The 24,055-nt window shown below is 37.7% G+C and overlaps 1 protein-coding gene across 3 annotated transcripts in view; it reads right to left on the bottom strand.

The window, feature by feature from the left end:
• LOC149780943 (uncharacterized) overlaps positions 1-24,055 on the bottom strand; it is a 161,002-nt gene that overhangs the window by 27,022 nt on the left and 109,925 nt on the right. Inside the window, exon 1 of one of the 3 annotated variants that reach the window (XM_089938043.1) lies at positions 10,192-10,466. The exons of the other annotated variants lie outside the window; for them this stretch is intronic. The gene's annotated coding sequence lies outside the window, so the exon portion shown is untranslated. Of the gene's footprint in view, positions 1-10,191; positions 10,467-24,055 lie in introns of those variants that run through there. 3 annotated transcript variants of the gene reach the window in all.

Genomic DNA, 24,055 nt, shown 5'->3' with positions numbered 1-24,055 from the left:
GAAGAATCTCTGATTCTGCCGATTAGAACAATGTTATCAACAGTAACAATTCAAGTAATGTTCAGTCCAATCGAGTTCCTACCGCAAATAAATTCGCTTTATTGTATCAAAAGGAACAAATACTGCACTAGATTTCGTCATAAATATAGTAAAATGAAGAATATATAAAATGAATATCATTCATGTAGTGCATACTATACACAGTTATGAAATCAGTCTACTAAATAATTGAGCTACATTACTGATAATGCAAGCGAGAGGAAAATATGATTAACCAGTTTGTGTGACTGTTTTCTTTAAGAGCTTCTAAAATATGTAATTTACTAATTGTTTAGTAATGAGTTATGTTACATAAAGAAATTTCTTTAAAGACCTAAATCTAATTTCTGACTTTTCTTATATTTAAAAAAAACTATTAGCATTATTATTATTATTAGTTCATCTATTATTTTTAATGATAGCTTGATAAACTTTTTGTGATTTTCAAAGACCATGGATCTATGCCACATTGTAGTACTGAAAACTCAGTATTGAGTCCCATCCATACCTCAAAAGATGAAATACGTTGTGCAGGTTTGGAAGACTATGGGTCTGGACTGATAAAAAATGAACTTCAAAAATACATATTGATTTCTTCGTATCTGGATTGATAGACCGGCCACGCTTTTGTACATAGTCTTAACATTATCATTATAAGCCTATAATTGATGTTGTTACCAGTGTTTAATTAATTGGTGTTGGAAATAACAAGCAAACGCAAAACTTATACCCATACTAGGAGGTTAACCATTTCAAGTATCGTGCATGACACTGGTAAAATACAATAAAGGGTTCCAACAATGCTCTAGAATATCACTTGGACGATACATGTAATTAATCGATATTTCAAACAAGACGTCTAGGTAGCTTCATAGGTCTTTGCAATAAAAGAATACGATGCACAGGTCATATGCTATGACTAAACTGAAATTATGCGTTTTCTCTGTCTTGTTTTAGATAAGCATTTCTCCTTGGACCAGTAAAGAAAAACACACTGTTAAGCATGTGAAACTTCTGAAGCACTATGGCAGTTTAAAAATAAAACATTCCAAAAATTAATCATCGCAGGATATTTGCGATCTTAAAATGTTCCGTATAATATGGATAAGGTAATACATATTAATATTCTTCGCCAATATGATCCTTTCTCAATGAAATAATTTTAAATTGCCGATGGAAGAAAGATTTTGCAGGGCACAATAATTCGTCTCTTTGAGACGGGAACTTGACACATATGTTTATTTGGGATTATAAATCATATACTTGCAGAAAAATTAGGTCCCAATATATCGCTTCTATTATTTGATCATAATTTGATTAAAATGTTATTATATGATCAGAAAGGGACGTTGGTCGTCATAATTTTGTTTACCCTGTGTGCATTAAATATTTTACTATCATCTCAGTTGTTTTAATAACAAATACATTTGACATCTTGCCAGCAAATATTGATGAAGCATGCGGAATGTATTTCTATACTGTTTCTCTTTTGTGCTGACGACAAATTCAAATTCAGTGTTTTATTTCGTAGTGTTTAAAAAAGCTTAATTTAAAGAAAACCTAAATTATATGCTTGTGTGATTTTCTTTAATAATTTCTAAATACCGTAGAATAAATGCATGTCGCCAACCGATGAATGAACACTTTCCCCGAGGTTACAACATATTATGGCAACATTAATTGACTATCATGCTGTAGGTGTTTATTATATAATTCTCAAAATTTCAACTGTCTTATGTTTTATTCATCAGTATGATCCTTCTTTTAGCAAGTTTGCGAAGCACCTTCATTCTTACTAAAGGTCCAGATTGCACAAGGCTTAATAGTTATAAACAGGCGATTTCATTAGAAGCCCTATTTACGTCAATTATTTGTTCGCTTTTCTTCTCTAATAATTGAATAATGAATGCCCAGTAATGAAATTCTATTTTAAGACTAGGTATGAAAGCTGGGCCGGTCTATCAATCCAGCTGGATTTGAAACATTTCTGACTGTCGCAGATCAATAACCTCTTTGTCAATGAAAATGACGGGCTTCCGTTTTTTCGTAGATTTCAATACGATATTTTCATATTTTAATGATAATGCAAAGCAGGATCTGTACGATCCGGTGACCAGATGTTCAAAACAATGAAAATAGTATGCACAAAAGAAGCACTGAAATGTTTACTTGTTCTTCATAGGAGACAGTATTAGAATATTAACATGCATTTTCTGTGTATATTGTTACTACCATCAAATATTTATTCTTGCATTAAGTACGCAGAGAGACAATTACACCGTAACTAATATATAGTTATTTGTAATTAGGTTTAATTAAAATATTAAAGACCTTTAATAGAATCCGCCGTCCGTTAGAGACATCATATCAGCACGGTATATAATTTATCCCAAGCTATATCAACTTGTCTACAATAATGTCACAACTTTGAGGCCTGGGGATTTCCTTTATGCTATTTGCTCTTCTAAGTGATTAATTCATCCTTCCATCCATCCATTAACCACTTCATTATTTCAACCATATAAAATGGATGATACATAAGAATTTATTAGATTATCCCTAAAAAACCAAAATAACCAGAATGTGATATAATGTACATTTTTCAGTACTACAATTTATGTTTCAATCGTCGTCACAAGTATTCGTCCAAACATGCAGTAGTCTGTTTTCATGATGCATGTATTACAGAGACCGTACTAACAATGCATTTCTTTTTGATCACGATTGACAGAAACAAAGATCAAAGAAATAGAACGTACAAGTCATGGCAATGACCTTTCATGTAATCAAATACACCTTTAACGGATAGTTTTATGAAACTAACTGAAACCGTGATAGCGTACTTGCCATTGCAGTAAATGAAACATAGGCATGGGGGACTATTCCCTTTCTATCTGGCTGTAGCACGTTGGTTTCCTCTCTTCACGATTAAAAACGTTTGAGATTAGAGATGAAGCATGGTTTATTCAGATCATCATAAATGGAGGTAACGTGTTTACTTCTATCTGAGTCTAAGACATTAGTTTTTCATTTCAAAATTCCTGATCTCGCTGACAACATATAAATGAAGTTAACCTTCACCCTGGTTTTGTTATTGTATCATAGAGTATTATATTAATTATGCTTACCTCAAATATAATCATTCCTATCTTAACATGCGAATTGGAATTAGTCGTAGTGTTGTGTCAATCTTTTAATTTAGGAAGATTTCTTTATTTAACTTAGTCACTGGAATTACAAAGTGATCAATACTTTGGAAATAAAGACTAGTTAGGATTATTATAAATTCATTCGAGGACATTGTGGATTATATAACATAACTGTGCCATATTGTAAGCGAATTAGCAGACGGAATCCGCTAACGAATCAGATATGGCAAAGTGGCAAACCTCAGTCTAGCGCAAATCTTGCGATATAAACCACATATGAACAAGGTTCAATATATTCCAGAATAAAAAAAGATTCTCACATATTATATCGTATTCTGTACAAAACTGTGGTAAACCGATGATAGGGTATAATGATACTAAAAGAATTGCGGTTGCTAGGAAGGTTGCAACTATGCACAAAACAAATTGCATTACTCAATAAGTCTAACAGATTTTATATAAAGTCAGTATATTTAAGATATTACTTTCGGCGATAAGTTTACTGTGACTTCATCTGAGTGTAAAAGTGTATGAATCACGTACCTTAAATACTGAACCATCGCGGTTATGGGTCACAAACGAACAAAAGTTGGTGTCCATAATAACTTGACTCGATCGCTGAAAAGTTCGTTTACTGCGAAACACGAATAACATGAAACTTTGTTTAATACACATTTCGTGATGTTCCCATCAAGCAACCACATTATAGAGAAACACATCTGATGTTAAATGAGGTAACACAGGCATGTAATTTGTTCAAGAAATGGTGCTGAATGTAAAATATCAAACCTTGATAAGCCATTTATAATATAAACATCAACATTGTAATAGGTAAAACTTATTGAGAGATTTCTTACAGGCATAATAAATATGGGATTAGCCAATTAGTAATTCAGTATAATTTGACTCCATGGACCGCAGGAAGTCTGAGAATATGCCTATGAAGTGGCGCATTATCGCAAATAGGGAGAAGCTATACGTTAAAATTCATGTAACCACAAAACAACTAATTTTCCACAACTACATCCTCTTGAAGTGCCCAAGGTCCAATGAGCTCAACATGTAACACTAATATATTAAGAGAAACATCTCTAATAACATATGGATAATTTGCATGCAGTAGTAAAAATCCACCCCGACCAAATTATGGTGCACAGCTGGTTAATCCCGAGTCTATGACACTATCAAGACTGTTAACATATCACCATATTTCACTCTATTGTCACATCATCACGTTCAAAATAGTAATTAATTCGGATCACCACTTAATTCATTTGGATCACAAACCTTTACGTCTTGTGAGAAAACGTTTTAGAACCATTTGGAATTTAATTCACAATTCCGTTAGTTCTGTTAAAAATCGTTCCTGTTATTCTAGGGAAATAAAGAGATTGTTGGCTTTCGCTCTTTTCTGTTAGTTAGTAAGTAGATAGAGTCGTAACAAAAAATGTGTGTGGCTGTATTCTAGGATACAAATTTAAAGTCACTTCACTTGGGAAATTTCTTAGCCCATGTATTTTAATTTCACATATTTGAAAATGTTTTTGACTAACTAACACGCTTTCATTGTCAGCTAAAGTAGGGAATTTTAATTTTAAATCCTATTCAGGGAGCATTAGAGTTCTTGACAAAGAACGATATGCTCCGGCTTGCCAGATAATGTGATCTTTCTGAAGCAAAGATTCTTTAAAGAAGCAAGATATGAAACATTTTGATGAAACATGATCGAAATGAATTGTTAGATAAAAAGTGCTTTGGATGTATTTAGTAATTCTCAATCTGGCTCTGTAATGAATTTAAAAGATTTGAAATAAAAACACGAGGTTAGTTAAGAAATCTTCAGCTTCAAAGATAAATAATGGAAATCAAATATCATTGAGAGGAATGGAAGAGAGGAAGAAGATTACGGAAATATGCAAATGCAAAATGAAATAAACGAGATGGAGAAAAAACATGCAGAGAGAAAGAGAATAAACAAAAAATAAATGCAGTATAATCTTCTTGAAGCGATGGCTTCATTAAGGAGGCCGGAAATACAAAATAGTATGGTCGAAATGAACATTTGGATAAAAGTACATTGGGTTTTATTGGTTATTAGTAATCTGGCATCGGAATAAAATTAATGGTACTGAAATAAAACACCAAATGAAAATTTAATTTAAAAGCTCCAGATTCAGACAAGAAATAATGGAAATTCAAAATCAGGAAGAGAATATATATATATATATATATATATATATATATATATATATATATATATATATACGCACAGAGATAGAGAGAAACAGACGGAGAGCTACAAAATAGGCATATACAAAATGCAAAGAGAAATAAGATAGAGGTAAATACAGCTGCTGACAGTAACAGAAAAGAACAAGAAATGTAATTTATAATAAATGATGTAGAACTGACAAGTGGAATACATTTGCACACAAGTTCAGTTTTTAATGTTGCCAGATATATGTGAAGGCAGTGACCTGTTATGTATAATGAATTAGATCAGTTTTCTCCTCATTTTGAAAACAAAATGCAGGAATCCGTGATGGCAAAGATTGCATTGGAATAAATCATTACAAAGTGTACTAACTGGCAAAACTCTTGCAGTCTTCACATCATGTTTAGTACAACAATGTGCTGCTCATGATGTGGTAAAGGAATGTATCTTGAAGGGTTGTGAGGCATACTGACAAAGGTTTATAAACTGTAAAAAAAAAACACAGGATTGACCGATGGCGATAAGTCTTAATCTAACGTGAGTGTGAGTGTTGTTTAATACACTTATAAAAGACACACCACGTCTGGATCAGAAAATTCATTCAATTGAAAATACCCCTCATTTATACCCAGCATCTGTATTTACTATAACTATGGCGACTGAAGCTTTTGAGATTTAGACTGGACAGGAAAGCATTCTTTTAGCTGACACATATATTCGTCAGGCTTTTGTTTGGATCAATCAAAAGATATTAATCACAGTGCTCATATTTTAACTACTCATTTTCATTATTTTTATAATGGTGACAAACAATCATTACTTGTCGTTGAACAGGAGAACGACATGAGATCTCATGTTTCTTTAAGAGGACTATTGGCGACACTAAAGCCACAGAAACTGCTATTTGTAATTTGGTTAAAAATGGGGTTCGTATGAGAAAATGGAGAAAGCCCGCCCGATGTACCTGAGGGCAACGAATGGTCTGTGAACTATGAAAAGGAAATTCTTTCTCTAGCCAATGAAACGTCTTTGCCTGGCTGTTTAGGGATCAACAAGATTTATCACAAGGCCTTGCATCCCACTTATTGACTAAACCATACAACGGATGTTTGTAAATAAGGCATATCGTGTCACACGTGATAGGAAAACCGAATTAGAATATATATATATATATATATATATATATATATATATATATATATATATATATATATAAAGACTTCCATATAACTTCAGTTGTAAATTAGAAAGCCCGACGTGTCCATTCTGAACATACCTTTTACTCTTATCAATGCGAGACCACAGATCTCACAACCTGCCAAAAATCTATCAACCACACATCTACATGTTTCTCTTGATTAGGCTTCGGTAAAGCCAGCAGTTCACGCCGTAGAAACTATACAACTAACGCTTAACACAAGGAACTATTTGAACTACGCCATCTTAGGCCAGTCAAACTATGGTTTCCAGGCACTTTCGCCAGTACAACTGCATCACCTTTGCCACCATGGCGACAGAAACGGTATCTGCCGAGTACCTTCTTATTGATTACATAGTGTAATTTACCGGTTTCCTACCGTACATACTGCCACTGCAGTCACGCTACCAATGTACACCTCTAGATTTTAATAGGGACTTTATTGTTCCATAGACACTCATTCGGTTTGGACCTGAATCCACTACTAGTGAACCATGGCCTCATGGAAATTCACTAACACTTTACTCCGTGACGTTTGCTCCTAGTAATTAGCTAATTATTTCGGGCAGAGGAATATCTCTATTAGCACCGAATTCAAATAATCGGACAAGTTATCTCACAAATCTAAGAATGACTTAAAACGGGGCGCTGTAACCAAATGCGCATACTCCAAATGTATTACTATATGTATATGCATAATCTATCCAATCTGATCAAGGGTAAACTTTTAAGTTTGGGATCTTCCAGCAAGTTACGCATAAATCAGGCATCCAGAAAGTTTGCCTTGCTCCTATCGCCCTAAAAGCCAATTGGGCTTTAAAAAGATATAATCAAACATTGAAAAGTATGATTCGTTCATATTGTTTTGATACTGGCAAAGACTGGAACGATGGTGTTCATTTACTGTTGTTTGCGGTTAGGGAATCAGTTTAAGAATCTTTATGATTTAGTTCCTTTGAATTAGCGTTTGGACACATTGTCTATGAACCATTAGGTTGTTAAGGAGAAGCTTTGTTCAAATGAAAATACAGAAATTAATTTTCTCGATTATATTTCTAATTTTAAATGCAAGTTGTCAAAGGCTTGTGAGGATGCAATAATTAATATCCTCTCTGCAGTCAAAATGAAATTAACGTAAGATAAAAGTATACACAAAGGAGTTTTCCGCCTGGTAATAGAGTTCTAGCACTCTTGCCCAACCAAAAAATATCCTCTTCATGCTGAGCACTATGAAATGCAATGGGACTGTGGTGAATTTTGGAGCAAAAATCTTCGGAATTCAGAAATTATGAATAATCTGGACCAGAATCTTACACGTCTGCAGCAACAAGAAATTAACGAGCTAAAACATATATTACTTGAATATAAACACTCGTTTTCAGACGTTCATTCAAGAACAAAAGAATATCTACCATAACATTGAAATTATATAGACCACACGCATGAAACACCATGATTAATACTCTCTGACACGAATGTTTCAAAAAGAAATTCAGTATTTGATGGAGAATGATTTCATAGAACTGAGTAAAAATGACTGGATTTCACCATTTATACATATACCGACATCAGCTAATACTGTTCGCATGTGCATATACTATACTAAGGTAAACAGTCTCACCAAAAGAAATTCATTTCCATTGCCAAGAATCAATGATTGCATTAATACAATTGGGAATGAAAAATATGTCACCAAATTTGACCTTCTGAAAGGATTCTGTCAAATTCCACTGACGAAAAGGACACAGCAGATTTCGCCGTTTGTGATTCCAGAATGACTATCAATATAAAGTGAAGCCATTTGGGATTAAGTCTTCCCCTTGTACGTTTCAACTTTTCATGAACATAATTTCATCTAGTCTGCACAATCGTTATGCTTACATCGACGATGTGATCATCTACAACTACTCCTAGAAAGATCATTTAGAGAGAATTCGAAATTTCTTTGACAAACAGACTCATGCAAATTTGAAAACTAATTTATCCAGAGTGAGTTTTTATGTCGTGCTTGTGTTACAAGTTTAAGACATATCGTGGGACATGGACAATTTAAAACTATGAATGCCAAGGTGAAAGGAATCTCTGAATTGCATGTGCCTAGCAGTAAAAGTAACTGATGCGATTTTTAGGTATGGACGGATATTATCAGAAATTTGTTTCAATTTTTTCCATAATTGCTCAAACCCTGACAAATTTCTTGAACAAGAATACCTAGTTTCTTTGATCTGCAAAATGTCAGGAGTCTTTTGAGAAGTAAAAGTCCATGCTTAAGATTTCATCCGTTTCTTTAGCTCCAAATCTGAGGCAAAGATTTAAAACTTTCATTGATGCAAGTGACGTTTGGGCTGGATCAGCATTGATTCAAGAAAACTAAAATGGCGTAGATTATGCTATTTGTTCTATAAAAAAAATAATTACCAGTAAAATTATTCCTAAATCAAGAAGGAATGTTTGGCTTTGGTGTTTGGCATTGCAACACTATGAAGTGTATATGAGTGAAGCTCATTGTCCGATTGTGTTTAGTGATGACAATCACTTTACTTTCATTGGCAAGAGTAAAAGGAAATGAGAGATTATTAAGGTCAAGGTTGATGTTGCAGGAACACAATGCTGACCTCAGCCATATCAAGGGGAAAAATTTAATAGCAGATGCACTTTCATGTGTATAGAAATATATTGTTTAATGTATAATTTGTGTCATTCAACTTATGTAATTTTTTTATCTCGTATATATTTAACTAATAGAAAAAAGCTTCATTGCACAAATCTCTCTTTCTAATAAATGGAGGTGTTATGTATATTTCAATTGTATTGTCGGTTAGTTATATTTTTTTTAAATATCATCATTATATACTTTGAGCATTGAACATCAACACAACACAAGCCATTAGAGGCACAACAACACTTTAATGTTGATTTAATATGAACTTCCACTAAAGTTTATAAAGAACTTATAACATTAAGAATTGTGTCTGTAATTCTGTGATTATTTTGGGACTTAATACTGAATACCATAAGTTCTTTTTCATATCACCTTTGTATTCAAGGGAAATACATTATTTGTTGAATTTTACAAAGGTTGTTGCTTCTCACGTCTCTTATTTTAAGACGATAGAGTTTTAATAATACCCATGATTTAATTCTGGCTTTATCATTCAAATATACAGTTAGCATCGTCGGGTTGATATAACTGAGATACGTCTTCATTACAGGAATACATCTAGTTGCTTGAGAGATTGGCTGGGAATATTAAAGGACGGATGGTTAGAAAAGGTTTAATAATTTGGAAAGTTTATAAACAGCAAACGTGAATGGAAATCACTGTTATATTATACAGATGGGTAGGGTGGAATTAATGTGAAAATAACATGAATGTTAACTCTTTGTTATTGCGCTAGTAGTTTTTAACTGTTGCGAATCAACATTTCAAAACACAAAATTATCTGGAAATTTAACTTCAGAGAAACTGGCGGACGTGTTTTGCTCGTGCGCCACCTGTTGTCGAGCAAAGGAAGATACCTTGAATGCATGAATGTTGTTATAACAAAAATCTGCAGCTTATTGTAATGGATACAATGCTTATAACATACCTAACGTTTCTTCGTGCAATTTGAAAGACACCAAACACATTGCCTGATTATAAACCTCTCATTTGGCTCTGTATTAGATACAAACGTCTATCCTAGCGGCGTGCAATCCTTTGAAAACCCCAGAGATTCTTATCGATCTTTTATGTGTAATTAATCCTTTGAATAAATCTGACATCGATTACTAGAGATAGTTAAAATTTAACTAAATCAGTGATCAGATCTGTTGCTGTAGTTTCTAATGTTATTCACATTATACAAGTTCAATCGTGAAACATATCTAAAGAAGGCTGAACCCGTACTAAAACGGCCTGTAGCGGCAATAGTGTTGTTTAAAACGGATATCTCCGGAGTAATTTATATAACGAACATTCGAGGAGAATGTTATTAGATACATGCCTCCGACAAAGAAGAGGCATATATCGAAATTTGAAAAATAAATTAGTCTTTGAAATCATTTATTTACTGAATCTCTGTTGTGTTCAGATCAAACAGTATTTGTTTTTGAGCCCACGTAAAGCCTTCACTTTGCCAAGTACCTACTGGCTTATATCATTATGCCAAGAGATAATTTGTTCCTCACTCTTGTTTACTCATCCTGGTTCTCAAATCAAATAATGAGCGTGTTGGGGTCCATAGGTCTGATCCAAGCAAAACCATGAGTATAATGGGTCTTAAAACCTTACTTTAGTTTACTTCACCGAAAAACACATATTAAAAATGTAATATTGTCTAAGGCAATATCTGGACTCTTCATATACAATATTTCATTGCTGTAATCATGTATGCAAACTACTCAATGCACAATTGCAATGAGCAGATATACATCAAAAACTGCTTTATCTTTCAGATCATAACTATAAGATGAAACGTTCGAAAACCAATTTTTGCGTTACTTAGCTTCCTCCGCAGACTGGTAAAGTATTTTGGCCCCAATCATGCAAATCTAATAATAATCGAGCGTTGTATACGCGACATTTCTAGAACAGTCAAATGATTCACTTTATTATTGTCATGATTTAAAATTAATTTGTTTCTGTACATCTGAATATTTGATCATAATAAATTTCATTTTAGATAGTAGATGCCACAATTTGGAGCAAAATGTACTTAAGGATTCACAATCATATTGTCATACAAGAAAAAAAACACGTTATAGGACTTTCAGTAAAATCTTTAAAAGTTTAAATAAATAATAAATAAATATGCTAATAAATAATAAATAAATATGCTTCTTAATAATTGTACCCCTGAAAATTACTTTAACATTGCATACAGAAATGTACATGGCATCGACAGCATTATGGACAAATGATTTCTATGATTAGCATATCCAAAATACTTCCACCCAAACAACTAGAACAACATATACCAGGTGCACAATATAGGTATATATACGCGTTACGTAAAGACCCTACTAATCTGTCAACGTTCCTGTCACATAATTAGTTGCATACGTCAACATAGCCTCATATGGTCTCATTCACTATAGCCTCATAATACTTATAGCCTCAAAATGGGAACCGTGTTACAAATAGCAGACCTCAATCGGGCAGAAACTAGTAGTACTGTTCGAATTGACCTCAATAAGCATTAATATAAATAAGCATGGGAAATCCAGTGTGAAATGTGTCCAAATGATTTAAAGAGACAAAAATGTTTTTGAGGCAGAAGGGTTCATATGGGCAAAGGAGAAGAATAATGTTAATGAATTTAAAGTTTGAATAGTCAGAACACACAAACACACACATATATGTGTTGACTATCTCGACTTCTTGAGAACCTACTCAAATAAAAATTTTGCAATCAAAATGAAACAATCGCACTATTTCAGTGAGAAAAAAGAAGGTTAGAAGCCACGACGTGACATATCACCTCGCACACGTCCTGAAATCTTGGCTCAAATCCATGCCAGCGATTTTGAGGACGACATGAGCTTTTCAGGTCTACGCCCAGACCAAGCGTCTACCTGAAACGTCAGTAGACCAGTAGCAACCTAAAATATTACCACGTTCGAGAGACGGATAAATGCTCCTCCAGAAAATTTACAACCATGGCTTACACTTACACGCTGAGATTTAAAGATTTCTATTCCGAAGTACCGCTGCATAAATCATTAGGTTTCATCATCGATTTGTGGGATTCCTTGTTGACCATACTGAAACGACAATGCCGTGTCAAAGAAGACGATCGTATGTAACTCCATTTATCACGAAAGCAATCAAACAAGTTTCACATCACCGATGACTAAGCGACACTTTACATCACCCACGTTTTCCCTCCAAAAGAGAGCGGACGCAAAAGTGTTCTTGACAAACGACCTTTGCCGAACCAAATTTTATCATCGTCCAAATTAACATCTACAAAGAGCAGATGTATTTATCCCGAGCCATCATCGCGTGGAGGGTACGTACCCCGACAGGAATAATACGGCATCATGGAAAAGTACACCATCAAGAGATGTGTGGGCCTTTTGGTGTTTTGAAGGCTCAGTTTCTCAGACGGAAAATACATTCACGTCTATCATCACGAAGAACACTTTAATGCCATTATTAGTATTATATACTTATTATTGTGAGAAATACGACTATATGCATACTTAAAGAGAGCAATACATTGATTGCGGACAAAAATGTCTCGTATTTTACCTTTTTACTTTCCTTATTTACATTCCAAATTTTTAAATGACTCATTGTTCGTGCGAGAAGTGCATGCATGAACCTTTAGCAATGCCCCCTAATGTAGCAAGATTCCTGAAGGACATGAAAAATTTTTCGAGGACCTAACACGCTGCTCGATTTTGTTCGATGGATCTTAGACCATATCGATGACACATGGAGCCAAGAGAACATTGAACCTTACGGAGACTGACATCGTCTTGCCATGGTATCTCGGGATAGAATGGAACTTTCTTCTGAAATAAATTCCATACAGAGAAAACAGCGAATGCTCTAAAGTCGCCATGAATGGGGCAAAATTCATAAACATTGAAGTGGGCAAACATAGTATAAAGATTCCATCCGTTATTGAACCAAGCCTTTGAGTCGAATGCCTAAAATATCTGTAATGATAGAAATGGGCAAAGAATATTTTCCGCAATTCTTCAATACTTGAGCCAATCAACACGAATCCTGACACATTAGATCCACTCCCACTATTACAAGGACAACGTGCGCACAGAACAAAGAGGAGCTATCTACGCTTTGTTTTGCTCTCATTTTTTTATATCTTCGACCTTCAGGAAGAAATGTATCTTTGATCATTTTATGTCGTTGTTGTACAACATTTTTGAGAACTGTTCATGGCGCATGGAGGGATCTATCCTTTGGAGGAAACGTGTGCCATTGTCAAAGCGTGCTCCTTAGTGTACCACAACCGATTCATGCCCGAGAATACACTAGCGGTCATACGCCCATAAACTGCGGAGTTCATCAAACGTTGATACTCCACCAAAGCTGTGCGTGTGTTAAATTGCTTGTGCGTAAGGGAAGACAAATTGATATAAAATGCCCGAAGAGGAGGAGGTGAGAAACCAATGGAAAATATTCGCTTAGGAATTAATGAATGCTTTTTCACGGATGTCCAACCTGTTATCCTCCACGTGACACGAAATCCCAATTCTTACAGTACACCATCTAAGAATTGTACGAGAACAACCAGAGTTGCCTAAGTCAGAACATGAATGATATATATCTTTTTCAATTGTATTGTCTGTTAGTTATATTTTGTTTAAAGTTTCATCATTATATACTCTGAGCATTGAACATCAACACCACACAAATTTGGGGGTGAAATGATGGTGGCCACTCCCTCTTCCACAGAGGTCCAACATAAATAATAGAAAGAATGCGTGAAAAAAGAATGAAAAAGTGATCCCTTTGCTACCAGCTCCACCCGTCCCCTATGTTCCTCTCCTGTGGCGCGTCGGATATGTCACTCAATTTCCAAATAACCCCATGACACTTAGATAGCTTCAGTGAACTGTGGAGTGACTGACTGATGCGTTATTATGGGGAACCTATTAGCAAGCATTTATTATAATCCTGTGCATCCTGCGAGTTATAGACGAGTTCAAAAATTTAATAGTCCTGCGAAAACCCAATAGAAAAGCTTACCACAGGAGAAATGACACTTGCAAGAACAAGCCACTTACACGTACACAAATCAATTCAACGAAACATTTCCAGAAGTCTTACCAAACTGAAGGTACGCGATCGTCAATGGCAAGCTGATTTAGCCATTGTCTCTCATTTTGCCATTTACGTTTGCGGTTAAAAATATTTGTTTTGCGTCAGGGGCATTTTTCCAGATCTGCCAGGATCATTCCTTTGACTTCCAAAACGAGCTGAGTTAGTGCGAGGCTTAAACTGGTGTTGAAACAAAACAGACGTCACCCTATCTGGTGGAAAACATAAGCTCCGAATTTCTGAACCAAACGCTATTGATAATCTTGAAACTAAAGCCGGTATCGTGGAACGTTTTCAACGCACTTTACAAAAACGGATGTGGAAATACTTTGTGCATCAACAGACGCTCAGGTCTCCTGGTCAAAGCTTACAACCATTCTTACCATCGGAGCATCGGATGTACCCCCGACATGGTCGACATCCTGAACGAAAAAGGTGTAGCAAACATTGCACGCAAATGATATTATTGTGTACAAATTAAAACAAAGCCAGCACATCCTATCCTCGATTGAACATCTATGCCTTCAGAATTCCTGTAGAGTATTATTTTAGCGCTCATCATGTGGTGGAAACGGTTGCTTCTGTGCTCGTCGAACAGTTTAGCAAAGCCCTGGTAAAAAATAACAAACTTGTCAAAATCAAATAGCATACAATTTCTCAACATCAAGAGAGTTATTTTTCGGGTACCAAAATTTTGGCCACCCTGAGTTGTATGTAATTTTATTTGGATTCATAAGTAACGGCTTCAAGAATTCAGTCAACAGTAACGAAGAATTTTTAAAGTATTTTACATACACTGTGTAACTGAACGAAAGGATGAATTTCATGTTTTGTGTAATCCGATGTGGTGGAGTATAACAGCTAGGACACGGTTTAGAGGACATGCTGAAATATGCGTTTCGTTGGGTGGCCACCGTCTTAAAACCGATGATGACTCTAAGATAAGACGCTTTGAAAGATGCCGATTGAAGCAAGGAAGATCATTTCTCCAAAATGATATCATCGACAAACTCAGAAAGAAGAATTCTTGAATTCTTGAAAGTATGCAAAATCATTTTACTTCAAACTGGAAGAGACGTTTATACTTCCCGAGAAGCGTGGGTTCGAGTCTAGGATTCGGCCAATGTGGGTATGTGAGAAAGCTTGCCAGTAGCTTCTAGTGGGTCGGTGGTTCTTCCCGGGGTTTTCCCGGGTCTTCCTCCACCATTAATACTGGCCGCCATAAATAGCCTATCGTGTGGTAAAAAATGGCGTTAAACCCCACAACAACAACAACAAGAACCCCTCGAGAGACTCATATATATGCGCTGCACTAAAAGACAAGGCAGAAAGAGAAGACAATCTCTTCCTCTCAGAGCTCATAAAACACTTTGCGAGAAAGACTAAGAAAAAAAGATCAGCCAGACAATTAGACGTCTTTGGATCATTAAAGAAATAACGATGAAACAAAATATTCTTGCGAACTGTATGTGTTTGCCATGCCACCCAACATATATGACTATGCAAGAATCCCAATGGGTAGAATTGCATCCCGTATCGTCTTGACAACTTCAACTTCAATCTAATTTTAAATCAAAGGACAGAACTAAGAATAATTACATCGCTCTCAATAGCATTTACCTGTACCTGAAAGTCAAAGGTTTCAAAACGGACGACACCGCTCCACGGGCCGATGCCAGAGTAACTTCCATTTACGAATTCGTGCATTCCTTGTTAAGCGAAGTGGATTTGTCCTGGAATGACAAACTGGTCAGCATCAGCATAGATCCATACTTTTGCCAAGCGTACCCAGAAAATCTCTTGAGGTTCTGAGATCCAGAAACACCAATTGCGATGTTTGCGAGGTAGAAAATTTGACAGGTTTGAGAAGTTTAAGGACACAGCAGTTACAAAAGATGGCAATCTTAATAATGTAGGACTTAACAACCATCGAAAGAAAATCCTTTGGACATGTGGTTGCAAGACAAGTATTTGTTGAACGGAGTATATGCCCGCCTGAGACTGAATCGAAGCAGTACCATTGTCTATTTAATGGCCAATGCAAACGATTACAAATTCATCATCTAAGAAGCCCACCGACCGCCTAGAATCAAATACGAAGTGTAGAAGTGAAAACAATTCACCATTTTCACAGAACTCCGAACCAAGTTTGAGTATAACCTTTTCCAAGGATACTTACCGAAACGTTTAATCATTGGTATTGTCAGTCATCAGTACCTCAACGGAGGGATAATTCAAGTTCGTTTCGAGTTTGAAAATTGGCCAAGCTAGAAGTCCGTCAAGATGGCCAGACCTTGTGAAACAGACCCACATGACCTGGGACTCGTGAGGTCGCATTCGTGGTAAAGCCCCGACATCTTTTGTATTTAGACTCGTACGGTCTTGTGCCACCACTTTAAGTTGTTAAATATTTAACCCGGGGTGGCGGACGACAACCACTGTTTCATTCGATTGTGCCGTTCCAGACCCAGATGGAACGGGCTATATATGTGGACATCTTGCTGATTTTACCTTGTCATTTACAAAGTATGTTAAATAGTATACAAATAGCCGGTTAATATTTTCAGAAGTGGGTTATCAGCTACCCGACTCTGCGTCGTTTCGGATGTGACAAGATTTGCCACCGAAGCTGATTTTGACTGGGTTGTATTAATCGCGCTATTATTCAGTCGACTGGTGATTGATTTACATACAGTGAAAATCCAGTAACTGTTCGCCGGCAGATTTTTATTTGCTCAATTGTTTAGGTGGCAATGTGTGTAGTAATTATATTTTCAAAAGCTATGTGATATATTTCCAAACATTAGTAGCAGTTGTATAGTTTTATACTAGCTTTCGCGTTTTACTGCCCCTTACCATATACACTAGTGTGTGATAAAAGGTTAAATGCTAAAGCCATGGGGTATAGAAGATGTTGACCTTGATTACGTACTGAAATTAAAAAGCCTATAATAATACTACTACTATATAATTTCAAAACAGCATATATAATAGACCTAAATTTAATTCTTTATGTAAAACATAAGAAAAACGAATTTAAAAACTGTTTTGTTTGTTTTGATTTTTGTTTTTTTATTTCGTTCTTGATAAAAATCGTTTTTAAGGGTCGGGGTGGAATGACTTCACGTGAAGCTAGCTTGGATGTTACACTTTTTCTTTTTGGTATCTCGCCAGTATTTATTAACTGTTGCGAATAGATATTATAAAAGCCTCTCATGTGGCTATTAGGTAGGTACAGACAGGTCCCGGGGTGGCGATTCAACCTCTGAAATATATTGCCCCATCAGATTATTTCTGCAAAAATTTGCAAAAGTGCTCTTTCAAGTATTATCTCCCATTTTCATAAAGTTAACGCGAGAGCCATTATCAGTTTAAATAAAACTGACTGATTGATCTGATTTACTTTTTAATTAAGAATTTTACTCATTTTATAAAATTTCGATATTAAAAAACATCTGAAGAGGGCTGACACCGGGGTAATATTTGTCAAGCTGATTAATAATGCTATCTGCGGAGCAGCTTATAGAAGGTATTACTAATTTGAAGACAACAAAGTTATTCGATAAATTCGTTTGATAATGTATAAACACCCAGCACAGTTGAAGTAATAAATTAATGTTTGAAGTCTTTTATCTCCTGCACGTCAGACATGTCTAGATCAAGCAATATTTGCTTTAGAGCCCAACTAAAGCCTTCAATTTCACAGGTATTACCTGGTTAGGAGCGTCAAGATAATTTATTTTCCTCACTCTTATTAACTCTTATTGATTCAAAATATAAATACGAGGTTCCATTGGTAAATAGATCTTATCAAGGCAGAAGCATTAGTGTAATGGATCTTAAAACCTAACTTTACCGAAAGTTTATAAAGTTTTTAGCGCCGTTGCAATTGCTCTGAAACTCTCAATACACACTTTACATACAAAACTGCATTTAGTTTCTTATTATAATTATGCTTTGAAATTTTCCAAAAGTAGTATCTGCGTTACCTCTGCAGACTGGCCAATTAATTTCGCTTCAATCATGCCGTTCTAATACTAATCTAACCATTTTTACGGGACACCACTTGAACATGGTCAAAATGTTTGGCTTTAACAGTCAGACATATTAACGTATAATCTACATGTAGATGTTAGATCATAACAAGTTCCAGTTTAAAAAATTCTTTCCAAGATCAGTAATGAAATAACAAAACGTGTTTGATGCTTCTAAATTATGCTGACGTACAAACAAAAAATTTAAGACATTTTAGCAAAGACTTTGAAAGATTTAAAAATCAAATTGTTTCCGAATACTTTAAGAAACAGAAAAAAACATTATATATATATATATATATATATATATATATATATATATATATATATATATATATATATAGAGAGAGAGAGAGAGAGAGAGAGAGAGAGAGAGAGAGAGAGAGAGAGAGAGACAGAGAGAGAGAGAGACAGACAAAAAGACAGTCAGACAGACAGGCTGTATGTGTGCATGACATCCACCAATTTCAAGGCAGCAGCAGAAATGAATATCAAAATCTGTTCCTGTTGATTGCTTTTATAAAATGCTTTGTACATAAATCAATGGAGCAACAGATGCCAAGTTGGCCAATTAGGTATATTTCTTGGCATCCGTCCGTCTACGGGAGACGATGGCGTAGCTCCAAAGTAAGCTTTTGTTTATCCTTCTTTCTAGCTCTCTTTTCAGCTTGTTTTATTTTTATGTCTTCCTCTGCGTTTTGAACTCCCTGCCTGACAGCTAGACGCCAGATGGAACGGTTGTTTGCACAGCTCTCCCAGTCGTTGACATTGATGTTTGCCGTCTTCATATCCTTCTTGCAGATTTCTTTGTAGCGCAGATGTGGTCGTCCAGTTGGTCGTGCACCTTCTGCTAACTACCCATATAACAGGTCCTTGGGAATGCGGCCTGGGTCCAGTCTCTTGACATGGCCAAACCAGCGAAGGCTGCTCTCGCTGAGAATGGAGAACATGCTGTTCATGTTGGCGCATTCTAGAACCTCTGTGTTGGGTACTTTGTCCTGCCACTGGATATGCAGAATGCGCCGCAGACATCTCAGGTGGAAGCTGTTGAGTTTCCTCTCGTGTCTTGCATAGGTGGTCCATGTTTCCATGCTGTAGAGAAGTTAGCTGAGCACGCAGGCTTGGTAGACACGCAGTTTGGTCTTCTCTGTGAGGTTGGGGTTGTTCCAGACCCTCTGGTTAAGTCTGGCCATCACTGATGCTGCCTTGGCAATCCTGCCCTTCGCCTCAGAATCAATGGAGAGTGAGCTGGAGATGTTAGACCCGAGGTATGTGAAGTTCTCGACAACTTCCAAGTTGTACCCATCGATGGTGACAGAGGGAGTGGAGTATGCGTCCTGCGCCATGACGTTCGTTTTCTTCAAACTGTTGATCAGTCCAAATTCTTTACAAGCATGGGAGAGGCGGCATACCAGCTGCTGAAGTCCATCTTCCGTGTGTGATGTCAAGGCTGCATCGTCGGCGAAGAGCAATTCACGGATGAGTACCTCTGTGACTTTAGTCTTAGCACGGAGATGGGCGATGTTGAACAGCTTGCCGTCAGCCCTGGTATGGATGTACACTCCCTCGCTGCAGTCCTTGAATGCGTGCTGGAGAAGCATGGAGAAGAAGATGGCAAAGAGCGTCGGCGCAAGGACACAGCCTTGTTTGACTCCGCTAATGACTGGGAATGCTTCAGATGTTGCGCCATTGAAGCACACTGTGCTGTGCATGTTCTCGTGGAACGACATGATGACAGCAAGCAGACGTGGGGGGCAGCCAATCTTCTGCAGGAGTCTGAAGAGTCCACTCCGACTGACCAGGTCAAACGCCTTCGTCAGGTCTATGAAGGCAATGTAGAGGGGCATCTGCTGGTCGCGACACTTCTCCTGCAGATGACGTAATGAGAAGATCATGTCTACAGTTGACCTGCCGGCTCAAAATCCACACTGGGACTCTGGGTAGACGCGGGAGGCTAGGATCTGCAAGCCCGCCAAGGCAACACGGGCGAAAGCCTTTCCGACGAAGCTGAGGAGGGAGATGCCCCGATAGTTGTTGCAGTCGCTACGGTCTCCTTTGTTTTTGTACAAAGTGACGATGTTGGCGTCACGCATTTCCTGTGGGATGTATCCCTGTTCCCAGCAAAGGCAGAGGAGTATGTGTAAGTGCTGGAGCAGTGCTGGTTTTCCGCTCTTGAGGACTTCAGGCGGAATGCCATCGCATCCAGGAGCCTTCCCACAAGCAAGACAATTGATGGCTTTTCCGAGCTCTTCCAGGGTGGGCTGTGTGTCTAGCTCCTCCATGACAGGCAGGTCTGGAATGCGTCCAGGGCAGTGTCAGTGACATTGTTTTGGGTTGCATATAGCTCGAGATAGTGCTCAACCCATCGCAGCAGTTGTTTCCCCTGGTCTGTGATGACTTCGACCGTCTTGGACTTGAGGGGGACGGTCTTCTGGCTGGCGGGGGTGGGGGCTGTCGCCTTTTTGATACCCTCATACATTCCTCTTGTATCCCCGGTGTCGGCAGCTGTCTGTATACTGTTGCAAAGGTTCAGCCAGTAGGTGTTGGCACAGCGGCGGGCGGTCTTCTGGGCGTTGTTTCTTGCAATCCTGATGGATTGTAATGTTCTGGGGCTAGGTGCAGCCTTGTATGCCAGAAAGGCTTTCCTCTTTGCCTCAGTCACGGGCTCCATCTCCTCCCAGTTTGCTTCATACCAGTCAACATTCTTTCGCTCCCTCTTCCCGTAAGGTGTGATATCTGAATTGTACACAGAGTCACGGATATGGGACCACTTGGAGTCAATGGTGTCATCAGGTGTCACTTTGGTGAGGGCTTCCTTCAGTTTGCTGATGAACTGCTGTGTTTTCTCTGGGTTGCTTGCACAGCAGGTGTTGATGCGTGGGTGACCCTTCTTCTTGGCGTGGTGCAGATTCTTGGGTAATATTCGCACCTTGCTGGCCACGAGTGAATGGTCCGTGTCGCAATCGGCACTGTGGTAGCTGCGGGTGAGGAGAACACTGGCCAGTTCTGCACGCTTGGTGATGACAAGGTCTAGCTGGTGCCAGTGGCCTGAACGTGGGTGTCTCCACGACACCTGGTGGATCTTCTTGCATTTGAAAGTGTTGGTCACACATAGGCTGTGGAAGCAGCACATCTCCAGCAGTCGCTGACCATTCTCGTTGATCTTGCCCCTTTCGTGAAAGCCTGGACAGGTGGACCAAGCCTCATGGTCAGCTCCCACTCTAGCACTGAAGTCTCCTAGTAAGTAAAGGCTTTAATTGTTGGGGATACTGGATATTGCCTGATCCAGAGCCTCATAAAACTTGTCTTTCTCCTCGTGGGTGGAGCAGAGGGTTGGGGCATACACGCTGAAGATGTTGACCGGGCCTAAGGATGTTGACAGCCGGATGGCAAGGATTCTCTCAGTACCTGATGATGGAGGTTCAATGAAGGCTATTAGCGTGTTCTTTACGGCAAAGCCTACACCATGCTGCCTAGGTTCATCCGAGGGCTTCCCCTGCCAAAAGAACGTGTAATTGGCTTCCCTGATCGTGCCGCTGTTAGTCAGTCGGGTCTCCTGGAGGCAGGCAATGTCGATGTTCAGTCGGGAGAGTTCTCTGTCAATGACGGCAGTCTTCCGTGCATCGTCGATCTGCTGTAGGTCAGCGGTCAATCCAGGACACATGGTCCTGATGTTCCAGGTTGCAAAACGAAGAGTTGGAGTCTTCTTATTTCTTCTTTTAGTCTTTCCTGGTGCGGAGTTTTGTGGCCCACTTGTCGAGATGGTTCTCTAAGCTCCACGCACCCAGTGAAGTAGGCAGGCCATGGCGGGCAGCACCTCACTGACTGGGGGCTGCCCAGCTTGAGGCGGGCAGTAGCTGTCTAGTGAGACCTGGTGATCTCTCCCACCGTCAGAAGTAACCCCTGGCGCCAAGCTCTACGCCAATCGAGCTTTGACTTAGAACCGGTAAACTGCTACTTCTCGTGTTGTGCCGACGCCGTACGACGACGCTGGAGTGTCCTCTCCAGTGGAGCTATGAAGCCTGGGCAGGGTGGTATGGAGAATCAGCTGTTGTCCATGCAGCAGATCCCCCCTCTCCACGCAGCTGGTGGGCCCAAGGGAACGACGAATGCCGATACAGCTTGGCACCAACGGCGTCGAAGGAGTTGCCGGAATGACGTTGAAGTCAATGTCAGAGAGCCTTAGGGACTCCATCTCCGGATTTTCTGTCGGGGTTTACTCCCTTAGCCTTTCCCATGAGTGGGTATAGCCACAAGGCAGCAGAGGTTTGGAATCGGAGTTTTCCTTCTCCTAGATGAGCTACCATCCAAGGTTTACGATTCCCATCTACCCGAAGCAACTGGTTTTAAGGCGCCAGTGGCCCGCCTTCACCCCTTCTCCTGTTTTCCACTAATTAGGTATATATATATATATATATATATATATATATATATATATATATATATATATATATTTGTTGCGTATAGACATGCTAATTATCTGAATTATCTGTCAACATTCTTGCCACGTAGAAACAATACGATAATTATATCAAGAAAAAGACCCTATAGTAACCAAATGTCCAGTTATTATAGTTATTAGAAATTTCCTTGGGGGGCAAATTATGGAAGTTTTCCTTGTTGACACAAACCAGAATACTGTATTATACTAATAAAATAATGACCTTTACGGGTGATCGTTTTATTTTAACCTTTTGCAAAAAGTTTATAATACTTATACAAATTGATCTTTTATTCTAGAACAACCGTTGTTGAAAAATACCCATTCACATGAAAGCATATTTCATATTTAATCCAAAAGAGCAATCAACCTGCAACATGCTCGAAATCTATTACTTGAAGCATTATAATTAATGAAACCCACAAATTCTTGTCAGGTAAATAATCTCTAAATTGCAGAATTAAACACGTTCATCTTTCTCAATACCACTGATAATTCCTTTTCGCGTGAGCTGCAGCTATTGAATTGGTTGTATTAATGAGGCTGTAAGGTTCACTTATACTGTGCACTGATCTTTACTAGCAACATCTTTCATTGCCTGATGGCATTCAAAGACCTGTTTAGCATTACATCGGTGAAAGTCTGGACATTCTTCTATGATGTTAAGCATTACGACGAAAATACGGCGAATGTGATTAATTTTGTCAAGTGTTTCGTTTATGCCTACAAACGCTATAATATTGTTTTAATGTTGTTGGCTGCATAGTCTTCTACTGAATGCTCACACGGACGAAAACACCGTGTAATTATTGAACTTGTCATGCCCTTGATTTGTTCTCATACACGTGGTAGTATTGTTTGTGACCGCTGTTTGTGTACGAAATATTTTATTATTTCGTATTCTTAATGTTGTTTATTGGTAGAGATTAAACCACGCAATTAAGTATATACTAATATTAATTATATACTAATATGTACCATTCGAAAGGACAACACATATTTAAGTAATCACGAAAGTAGCCTGTTTCACAAACCCACAAAAATTTAGTTTTAAGAAATTAAATATTACTATAATATATGGAATATCAACACTGCATCTCTCTAAGATCAGAGTTGTTGGCGGTGACTCGGTGAATGCATTGTATCTACAGAACTGTTTATTTTTGCTGTAGAATTGTCTTCGGAGCGATATGATTGTTAAAAGA

The sequence above is a fragment of the Sinohyriopsis cumingii genome, chromosome 16 (genome assembly GCF_028554795.1).
Source record: "Sinohyriopsis cumingii isolate HCF-2022 chromosome 16, ASM2855479v2, whole genome shotgun sequence".
NCBI classification, from domain to species: domain Eukaryota; kingdom Metazoa; phylum Mollusca; class Bivalvia; order Unionida; family Unionidae; genus Sinohyriopsis; species Sinohyriopsis cumingii.
This window is presented reverse-complemented; position numbering and strand designations above follow the sequence as displayed.